At 45.2% G+C, this 11641-nt stretch overlaps 1 non-coding gene across 1 annotated transcript; it reads left to right on the top strand.

Annotated features, from left to right (window-relative positions):
- The first annotated feature begins 7105 nt into the window (after positions 1–7105).
- Positions 7106–7207, top strand: LOC111754574 (small nucleolar RNA U13). The gene has a single exon (XR_002789247.1). It is a non-coding gene; the product is annotated as a small nucleolar RNA U13 (small nucleolar RNA).
- Positions 7208–11641: the final 4434 nt, after the last annotated feature.

Below are 11641 nucleotides of genomic sequence, written 5' to 3'. Positions count from 1 at the left end.
CCCAGCAGCGCCAGCGCTGGGCTGGGTCTGGGCTGGGTCTGAAGCCCTGGGGAAATAGGAAGTGCCGCCAGCGCCGGCTGGCAAACACGCTGACAGAGCTGAGGCCGCGGGAGCGGAAACCTCCAGCATTTGGACAGTTCAGGAGCTCCCAGGGGCCCCCAAAGATCCCCCAAAGATCCACCTGGAGGACCCCCACCTGCCTCAGGGAGCCTCCACAGCCTTCCCCATCCTCCAGGAACACTGGGTGTGGGGAGCTCCTTTATCCACCAATTCAGCTAAAATTGATTTAAGGGAGCTAAACTTCGGGGATTGTTTCGCCTCTGGCGTTCAGACTTCATGAAGAACAAAGGCACCAGATTGGGGGTAAATGCCTAAGTAGCTGGCAACGACCCAGATTTATGGCGGAGTTGGGGGGGGCGGTGTCATTACTTAGAAACATGCAACTTTGAGTGAATTAATCTCTGTGCTCCAGGATTTTTGTTATAAAACGGAAATAACAATACAACCTCATTAGGTTATTGTGAAGATCACAAAGGTTTAGTATAGCACTCAGCCTACGGTAATTACTCATTGAATGTTACCAAGTGTTAGCTTCTGCAGTTAAAATGCATGTAAATTCTGCATTATGAACAATGATATAAAGTGGCTTCTTGTACAAAGGGTGGCCCGCCATTATTTTTAATATACTTGACATCAGGCTGTAGGTACACAGCCAACTGTGCATGTGTCCCTGGCACCTGGAGCACTGGAGAAATGAGTCCTATTGCAGAGCGGAAACTGAGGTACAGCAAAAGTGACTCATCGAAGGTGGCCCTGGTTAGTGACACAAGCCATATCACATGTGTCTGCTTCCACCACAGCACTGCTGTCTGGTTTGCTGTTCTTGGAAATGTGACAGGGAGAGAAGGGAAAGTGTACCGTGACCCAAGCCAGTGACCACTTGCCCTCCCCGCAGCCTCCTGCTGCCAGGCCCTCACCTGCCTCCTTTCTGTCATCCTCCCACTGCCTGTTCTGTCTCCTCATTGTCTCTGAGTATTTTCAGGGGCCAGGTGTGCCAACCGGAGGTGCTGGCCGGAGGAGCAGTACGTTAGTGTGGATGGTTAGCACTGCATCTGGGGTCTGAGCTGACAATGTGACCTGTGACCTGAGGAGGAGATGGCACGTTGGAGGAAGATGCTCAGATTAAACCTTGACTAGGTTTAAAGATGACTGGGCTCAAACCAACATACACTGTTGGTTTCCTGATCAGTAAAAAAGGGCAAAAGACTGAAATGAAGACGAATAGGATTTTGGGCAACTGTCTCTGATTGAAGTGAAGGGATCTTTGGGGTTTTGGAGGAGTTGATCTTATTTTTTGTTTTTTGTTTTTGTTTTTGTTTTTGTTTTTTTTGGTGGGGGGAATTGGGACAGTAGGGGGAGAGAGAAAAAAGGAGAAAGAGAAGGGGAAGGGGAAGGAGAGAAAGACAGACAGAGAAGAAGCACTTCTGTTATTCTATTGTGGATGTAACATGGTAACAGAAACAAGACCTCCCCTATCATTACTCTCCAGGGTTCCACCAGTGGCGAAATGACTGTGCAGAGACACTTTCAGCATTCACATCACTTCCTTACATGAATGTCATGACAGTTCCTCCTTTTGAATGGCTGGATCTAAATGACTTACTAAGACTTATCATCTTAGTAGCCATCTTGGAAAATAATATGTATTAGTAGTCGTCCTGGTAACCACCTTGGAAAATAGTACACATATACTAGAGAATATTTGGTTAGTTTTTAAATAACCACAATGATCCTGAACGACTTTTCAAAATTGGGAGTCAGACTGGTCACATTTCCTGCCCCACCATGATTTTTGTGTGCCACTTGCTTTATTTTTTTATCACAATAATTCATCCAGCTTACTAATACTATGATGCCATGAGTCTAATGCTGAAACTGTGGCTTGGCTGGAGCTAGCAGAAATCGGACAAAAGGCGAGCAGCTCGGTCTCCCTTGGACACCTGCACACACAGGGTTGTGATAGTTGAGCACACAGATTTAGAAACTAGTGGGCCTCCTGGCTGTACAGCTCACTTAGTGATCTGGGGCTTCCTTGATGACAGCACTGTCACACAGGGTTCAAGAGGTTCAATGAAGTTTGCACATGTGGACCACTTAGCAGAACAGTCCCAGGTAGACATTTGGACACTGTGAGTCCAGCTGTGTGTCCAGCATTGGCTGTGCACTGGCGCACACCCCGGTTGGGTCACTAATTACTGTTACCGTGCTCCTTTGCCTCTTTCATTCTCAAAGACCAGGACCCGCCAAGGGTAAGCATGGGCAGCCTGGTTCCTGGAAGGGCAGTGGAGTGGGATGGATTCTGTTGCTCTTTATATTTTTAAACAAATGAAGGTATCTAGGAAGGTCTTTTTCTGTGCATGATTTTCTTCTGGAAAATTTTTATATGATGTTTGTAATAACACTCCCTGGCTCATTACTTCCTTTCCGTGAGAGATCTGTCTGGTCTTCCCTTGGCTCTTTGGTTCCTGCCCACCGTGGTGTGAGCAGCTTTCTTCTTCCAGACCCACCGTGTCTTTCCATCTTAGAATCAGACAATTCAGGACAGACTGAATCCTGTAAAAAAATAAATAAATAAACATGAACCAAAATAAACCTCATCCTTTAAGTTGTGAGTGTCAGGTATTTTGTTCCAGCAAGGAGAAAGTGACTAAGACAGTGGCGGCCGACCACAGGAAGAGCAACAGCAGACAGCACGTCCAGGAAAAGGATGTGCCGTGTGTGCATCCACTTGTAACATCTCCAGGATGCATGTCATTCACACCTAACAGCCAAACAAGGACATCCAGGTAGAAAGTGGAAAATGAAAAGGCTAAACCTGAGCAGAACAAGGGATCAGGTGCTTGTCTGTGAATCATTCAAACACCAGGGGCCCAGGCTAGGAATCTGTCTTGGTTACTTCTGTCACTGAGACAAAAGACCAGATGCCCAAAATTGGGAAAGGAAAGGTTTATTTCTTACAGTTTTTGGAGGTTTCAGCCCGTACTCAGTTGGCTCCAAGGCAATGTGGCATGGCAGGGCCACAGTTCAGGGGGGCTGCAAACAGCAAGGCAGAAACCAGCAACAGAGCTAGATACGCCTTCTTCCTGCCATTAGATCACATCCTGGCTCCACCTCTAGGCTGGTGTAGCAGTCACTCCCCCCATCCAAGCGCTAGACAGTGAACCAATCACAAATGCACAATGCAAACGCATGAGGCCTGGGGGCCACCGACATAAACAATCACAGAATCACACAGTGTTTGCTTTAAACAAGATCTGATGACTGGAAGACAGGTAGCACATGCAACACTTTCTAGCAGACAGGAAAAGGACTCATGCTAAGCACACTGGTGGTGAGCAGCTGCTCCTTCCTCAGGGCTGGAATAGCCACTGTGATGGGTGGAGCACGCAGCGTCTAGAGAAATTGAAGACTATGTACCTGGCCCGCAGGCCTTTGGTATCCTTGGAAGGGTGCACCCTGCACCGTGGTGCCAGATAGCTCTGCCTCTGGTTTGGGGGCTCACAGGCAGCAGCTGCTCTTCTAGGTGCCTCTCACCTCTTGCTGGTGATTTCTTGCTCAAGATCTCAAATCTCACCTCCTGCCCCATCATAACAGGAGCACCAAAGGGACAAAGGCCTCTGTGTGCGGCCTGCGGAACTTGCCTGGGAATTTCCTCAAGCTCATTGTTGGGCATCTTGTGCCTGAGCAGATGAAGAAAGCGGATCAAGGGCCAAGCTTATAGCAACTGTGAAGACAGACTCCACTTGGGACAGCCAGCTGTGGCCACTGCTGGTGGAATCCTGCTGGGGCTGGACAGCTCTGTCCAGACACTTACAGGGGCAGGGCTAATCTGGAAGGGCCACTGACGCCCAGAGGAGATGTTAGGAGTCAGGAAGTCAAGGAGGAGTCAATCTTCAGGTCTCAGGTGACTCTAGGAAGGAAAGCGTAAGCAGCCACAGTAGTGGATGATGGCACTGACAGCAATCAACCACCTACGGTCATGACTGCATTCCAGGCAGATTGAAGCACTTACTTGAATTAACTGATTCAATCTTTAGTGAAATGCTAACGGTAGTGGGGTGGTTATATGGTATGGGTGCTGACTTTTCAGATATGCCTCCCTTCAAAAGTTGGAGCTTAATCTAAAAAGGAATGGCATGTATTTGTATGTCCATGAGTAGAAATTATCAATTATAGCATAAACTTAAGAGAACGGACTTCTAAGTGAGAGACATGAAGTAAAAAATCTGTGTTTGAAAAACCACATTTCTTTTGTGCTATCATTTTCTTGAAGGATAGGAAACTTCAGTGTCATGAGAATACCGAAGCAGCCCACCTGCGGAGAAGCTGATCAACTTCCCAGACACATCGAAAATTGTCTTGGGAACAGATCTTCCAGCTCAGTGAAACCTTCAGACACCACCAAATCTCACTGAAAAACTCATTGTTTAGCTAAGCCACTCCTGAACACTTGGCTCAAAAAATTGAGATAATAAATGTGTATTATTGGATTAAGTCACTAAGATTCAGGGAGATTTGTTTCACAGAAGTAGGTAACTATAGCAAGTTGAAATCTTTGCTTTTGTTGTTTGAGACAGAGTCTCACCATGTAGTTCAGGCTGCCCCTGAACTCACCAGCCAGCACAGGCTGGCCTCAAACTTGCAGCAATCCTCCTTCCTCAGCCTTTTGAGTGCTGAGATTGCAGGTGTGCTCCACCACAACTGGCACATAAACTGAAATCTTATCCTCATTTCACAGATGTGCAGAGGAGTTAGGAAATTTGTTTAAGGGTCTTGATAAGTATGACTTGAAGCCAAACAGTCTGGCTCCAAAATCGTGCTCTTAACTACCACAGGGAACTTGTCGAGACTCAGAATCATAAGACAACTGTACTGGTGAGGAAGTAAGACTCGGAGACTGGAGCAAAGGTTCCTGTGGCTTGACCGCCCCTGAGTCCTGCCTGCTTTGTGACTGGGGCTTCCTGACTAAGCCAGGCTTTCCAAGCCACTCATTCCCCGTTGAATTGATCAGGATTAATTAGTTCCTATTGCTTGTTACCAAGAAGCCAAATCAATAGAATTCCTAACAGCCCCCTCCCTTCATGTTTTAAAGACAGTCAGTGTTTTCATGAGGCCAGTGTGGCTCAGGCAGGAGCTCTTTCTTTCTCTGTTATTCTTATGATTACCTTCTACTCTTCCAAGGAAAGAGGCAATCAAAGCTCCAGATACAAACTTTTAAACTCAGAAGGGAAAGTAACTCAGGGATGGTCCAGCTCCCTGTCATGGCAGTTTTCCTCTGTGGACCCTTCGTGGCCACGATCTACACCAGGTGCCCAGTAAGGAACGTGGTTTGTTGGACATATGCCACTTAAGCATGCTGAACACCAGATCCAGCCCCAAAAATGGGAAAATGAAAAGTGAATGACATCAGCATAAGCCCAGAAGAGCCTCCTGCAGGCCAGTGGGTGGCTTCACTGAAATTCTTCAGGTTCCAAGGAGATTGTCAGCTGCAGTCACACACAGAATCATGCAAATCTACTTGCGCTATAGTTTCTTTGTTTGTTTGTTTCCTTCTTTATTCATTCTATTTCTGGTTGTAGGGTACAAGAGGTAACTCAGAAAAAATAAATGTATCCATCAATCTACCATGCAGAAACAACCTTATGGAATTTTTCTGTATAATATTCCACTTCTTTTTCTCTGTATCTAGGACTGCCTACATGCACACAGGTATTTTGAAAGTGGGTGTTGGAGTGCACACACTATTTTTTTTAATATGCTGCTATGGCCAAAATGTAACTCCCAGAAATTCATATTTTGGATGAATTTTTGGTCCATTTCTCCAAATTTATATGTTGATGATATCTTGTTAGGGGCCTCAAATTATAAATTGAGTCCAGAGGATATCTGAGGCCGTCTTTGTTTTGTCCTTTTAGCCTGCTTTCTTCCGGTCACAGCTGAAGCCCTGTGGCTGGTGGGCTCCTGGTGCTGTGGTGCTCACAGGGCACGGCAAGACCTGCCGAGGACCACGAAGAGCTCCAAAGCAATGTGGCGTAGTAAACAGTTTCCCCTGGGGAACCCTGTGTCCTGATTGCCCCTTGTCTCATCCCCACAAGGGCGCTTTGTTCCTCTGACCAGCCCGCAGCCATTGCTCACTACCCCTCCCCCACAGTGACTAATAAACAGTGGCTCTCTGGACAGTCCTGGTCTCTGCCCCTGAGGCACGATCTCCAGCCTCCCTTTATGCATTCCTAAATTGTCACTGCACCTTATTTCATCCTTTTGCTGTGCCATTAGACAGTTAGTTGGAGAGCTTGGTCAAGTGCTCAAAAAAAGTAGGGTGACTAGAATTAGATGGGATTCTAAAATCAGCCCTACAATGGCTGTGGTGGATTTATAAGAGGAAGACTCAAGTTCAGGGCTAGTTCTGTCTCATCCTGTGGTGCCCTCCGCCATGGCCTGAGCCCGCAAGGTTGTCCTTCCTGATCACAGATGGCACCAGAACTGAGAGCTAAATAAACTCACATTCACTTAAATTTACCTGGTTTCAAGTATTTTGTTATAGCAACAGAAAGTGGATTAAAATGTGTACATTTAAAAGGTTACTTTCCACAATGGAATATTATTTTTCTGTTCTGTCCTCCAGCTCCCGTGATGCACACTAACTGTCTCATGACATATTTAATCTGTCTCTTGCTGCTCAGGGCTTGGCTGCAAGGTGAAGGACGCAGCCGCACACCTTGCAGATCTTCCACTGGTAGCTCCATGGCCAGTTTGCGCTCACTGTACTTTCTTCCGGTCTCAAATAAAATAAGAAAAATGCACATCTTGTTGTTTGCTGGATTTTAAAAACTTGTTTTTCTTTTAGGATAGAGCATTTTTAGCAGTCATTAACGGAAAAAGAAAGAAAGGAAAAAAGGAAGAAAAGGGATGGAAAAAGAGAGAGCTGGTGCAAGCCTATATGATCCTCGCATCCAGGCTGTGAAACAGAAAGATCACAAATTTGAGTCCAGCCAGGAGAAATGATCAACTTAGTGAAACCCTGTCTCAGAAATGAAAATTTAAGATCCCCAGGTTCATAAGCGTGATGACTGGGTGTTCATGCTCCATGTATGACATGTGCCTCCTTTGAACCTTATTACGACATTGGCACATTATCCATCTGATGTAAAAAAAGAAAATTTAAAAAGTCCTGGAAGTGGAGCTTAGTGTGGAGGCCTCGGATTCAATCTTCAGTAACACACACACACACACACACACACACACACACACACACACACACGTGTGCGCATTTGTAAACAAATTAATACCTCTATATGAGTCACTGAGATTTATATTCCAAAACACTCACACTGACGTGTGTATTCCTCAAAGTCGGGACAATGGCTGAGGCCTTCTGCAAAAGTCAGTCAAGGCACACTAGCCTCACACATGGTAATCATAAGGACATACATATCTACAAGAGACATCAGAATTTTAAATCCTCCCCCCCCCCTTTTTGGTACCAAGGATTGAACTCAGGACCTTGTGCTTACAAGGCAGGCGCTGAGCTAAATCCCCAGCCCATTAAATCCCCTTCATACCCGTGTCCTCCTTTTGAGGACAGCTCTCAGGGCATGTGTGATAGGCCCTCATTTTACAGGTGGAGTGGCAGAAGGGCTTAGTGTGACGAGTGGTGGTGGCACAACTCACACGGCTTGCCAGGCCCAAAGCAAGCAGACTCGGGCTCCAGTCAACCCAGTGACCTGAGAGTGGCTCCTCTCTGAGCTTGACTTTGTGGAGATGCTGGGTCTCACAGAGGGAGTAGATGTACAGCTGCAGAACTGCACCTGATAGGACACTGTGGATTTCTCCTCTAGAAATCACAGAGCTCTAACACATTTCAGCAGACAGAGACCCAGACCTGAGCATCTCTGTATTTCTGCTCATCCAAACCCTCAGAGTTATGTGCTCAATCGCTCTGTCACTGCCAGTGGAAGTGCAGCTGAGGGGAAGCATCCTGAGCCACGAGCTAGCAATGAGCACTTGCAGAAAGTGCCAGGTCATTTGCCTCCTTAGTGTAACCTCTGGGTCAGGAGCTTCCTGGTTCTGCTGCCCTAGGCAACGCACAATCATCTCTCTAGACCTCTGTTTTTTCATTTGTAAAGTGGGAACAACAATACCTTCTTTACAGCCTCATGTGAAGATAATATAACGAATGTCAAGTCTCTAACATCAGAAGGGCTTTAGAAATGCAAGGTTGTGATATTTTTCATACATCTGACACATGGCAAATGTTTTAAAATATTTTAACAGTTGAAAAGATGAAAAGGAAAACTGGGAGCTTTTCTGTGCCTTCTGTGTCTCTCTCTGCCATCTACAGCATGAGTCTCAGGAAGTATGAGGGGAGAAGTCCAGGAGCAAGGAGGAGACAGGAAGAGCCTCCCCGAGCCTGCTACTCTCCCTGCCCCACCCCTACTTGCCAAAAAAGACAGTGAAACTTAAAGAGCGGAACTCGAAGGAATGGTACACAGGAGAAGCAAATTTTGAGGAGAAAGATAATTTGTTTTAGGATGTGTTTCCAGCGTGGAGTCCTCCCTCTCCCAGGAAATATGAGTCCAAATGATAGAGGTGCCAAAGAGGGGGGAAAAGACATGTCAGGAGAAAGGGGAGTCCACCGAGGACCGTGGCTAGTTGAGAAACTAAGCAAGGCTGGACCTGCGGAGGGCTGGAGAAGCCCAGGGATTCGGCTGGGCGGCCTCCTGGACGGTCCCGGGCGCTCCTGGCAGCTGCTGGGCTGGCAGCGCGGGCCGCCGGCGCCTAGCAATGTGGGGTACTGTGCAGCCAGGAGCTGCTGCCTGAGCACAGCCCTTACCCCCTTGGGCTCAGCTCTCTCCCTCACAAACGAGTATTCAGAACCAGATGAGCGCCAAGGATCTGTCTACGCTGCCCCCTGGTGGCCTCCGATTGCGGTGACTGTAGTCACTCAACTCAGGCGTCCTCCCTCGCGCTTCCTCATCTGTCCAGCCAGTCTTCTGTCCATCCTTCTTTCTTCTGAAAACACTAATAGGCGCCGTGTTGTGACCAAAGGAAAACTCACAAAGCAGGTAAATATGAGATTAGCGAGCAAAGACTCCAAAGTGTGCGGGGGGGGGGGGGGGCGGCTGAGCCTCCCGGCTGACCAGGGCAGACTGCAAGAGGGCCTGGTGGTGCAGCAGACAAGCGGAAATGAGATCGGGGATTCCGATCTCCTGGGCCAGGCAGGGGCCAACACGAGCAGTGTTTCTTAGGCGTGAATCCCGCAGAAGAGACAGTTAGGGCTGGGAACGCTGAGGAAGAGGAGACGCACCTCCACCTACAGCTTTACCTCTTCTGGGTTTGAGGAGCTGCTGACCACCGTGGCCACCTGGTTATCATCCTCCTTCTTGCATTTTTGGAAGGAATTAGCCCATTGGGGGCAGTTTCTCAACTTTCTCTTCCGAACAAGATTTCACCTGAGATACGACCAAAACACAAAGCTTTTTTAAAAAAACCACTCTGCCCTTGCGTTTTAGGTTTGATAGTTGAGTTCATCTTTGAGAAACTAAAAAACCAGGATAAAACAATAATATTCTGTGTGTGGGGGGGGGGGATCTTTTAAATGTACACATTTTAGTCCATTTTCTGTTGCTGTGACAAAATAACTGAAACCAGATAACTTTTATTTATTTTTTTATTTTAAAGAGTAAAACTAAACATAACGAAGCAGAACAAAACAAATCATAAGAAAACAATTTTTAAAACACAGATTTCAAAGCAAGACCACAGGAGATCTTCACTGTCTATCATATAGTCTCTTGTTTTCTTCCAAATAATTGTCCATATTTTCACACATAGTGAATACATACCATACAAAACAAAAACAACAACAAAAAAAACCTAAACTGATCAGAACAGGATGGATGAAGGCATTGGAGGTCTCCAAGACCATGTAATAGGAAGTCAACAATGGCCGCCAGAGTGTCTTCCTTGTCTTCGAAATAGCTGTCCATGTCTTTACATATGTTGAAACTAAACAAAAGAAAATAGACTACTATCACTCTGGACAGAGAACAATAATATTGTTAGATTTTATATCATAACACTATGGAATTAGCACTGCGTATCTTAGTGTCTCTTTTTCTTCAGAGTATCTGTTCAATACATCATGCATTATATAATCAATTCTCATAAACTGTTTAGAAGTTCTACACATGCATGAATCTCTACACGTATACTTATTCTGTCTGTATTAGAGTGAAAAACAGATCAAAAAAAGACAACAAAACAAATTCCTAGAAAAACATGAAACAAAAAAGACATATAAAACACTATCCTAGGTGATCTACAGTAGTTACTATGATGTCTCTTGTTATTTTCAAGAGAATTGTCTATATCATCAGGCATAATATAGTTGAACATAGCACTACATAGCAATATTGATAAAAACACAACATTGGAGACATTATAGGACTTCAAAAGCAGTTAATAATCAAACCAGAATGGGTATCTTATTGCATCTTGTCATTTTCAGAGTAGTTGCCTCTACTCTTAGGCTTGCTACCATCAAGCATACCAAATTCGAATAAAATCAGTCAAGACAAAACAGTGATCTAACAAACCAGAGTCAAATAAGATCAGTCATAGCAAGACAGTGTAAGTAATACAGGACTTCAGTTTAAGATAATAAGAAACTAAGCATAGTTGCCACAGTATAGCCTGCTATTTTGGGGGTAGCTGCCTGTGCCCTCAATTCTAGTACGAGTAGACAGACTGGAACAGAATAAAATCAAACTAAACAGAGCACTAAGACTACTGTGGCTTTTAAATCCTGATACACTATTAACAACGTCCTCTGCCTTCCTTTTTTAGACAATTCCTCTTCTTTCCCTTTCTCGGGGTGCTTTGTACATTTTGGGTCCCACCAACTCCCGTTTTTAGATTAGGGGAGTAACCCATTATCTACCCAAGTGGAACCAGATAACTTTTAGTGAATGTTTATTTAGCTCACAGTTGTGGGTGCCAACCTTTGATCAGCAGGGACCACCTTGCTGGCTCAGAACATAGTGGAGGGCATCAGGTGATGAGACAGAGTAAGCATTGAACTTGGGTCTTCCTCTTATAAATCCACCACAGCCATTATGGTAGCTGATTTTAGAATCTCATCCAATCCTAGTCACCTCCCAAACTCCTACTTCAAAATACCATCATCATATAAATTTGGGGAAATGGACCAAAAGTTCATCCAACACAAGGGTCTTTAAATTTAGGGGTGGGGGAAGTTGATTTTTTAAAAGTTCTTTCTTTATTTCAGATGTTAGTCTTTTTAGGAATATCTGGTAAATGTTTTTTCCCATTCTGTGCTTTGTCTCTTCATTCTGTTGGTGACTTCTTTTGCTGTGCAAAAGCTTTTTCATTTGATATGATCCCAGATGTTGATTCTTTGTGTGATTTCTTGTGCAGTTGGCTCTTTGTTCATAAAGTCTTTGCCTACACCTATGTCTTCAAGAGTTCACCTATCCTGTTTTCTAGCAGATTGTTTCTGTTTTCATATTTAGATCTTTGATCCATTTTTATTTACTTTAGTGCATGGTGAGAGAAATGG

This window comes from Cavia porcellus, unplaced genomic scaffold (genome assembly GCF_034190915.1).
Source record: "Cavia porcellus strain 051 isolate PalLab524CR breed Dunkin Hartley unplaced genomic scaffold, mCavPor4.1 scaffold_28, whole genome shotgun sequence".
Lineage (NCBI taxonomy): Eukaryota > Metazoa > Chordata > Mammalia > Rodentia > Caviidae > Cavia > Cavia porcellus.
The sequence above is the reverse complement of the archived record's forward strand: the minus strand, read 5'-3'. Positions and strand labels throughout refer to the sequence as shown.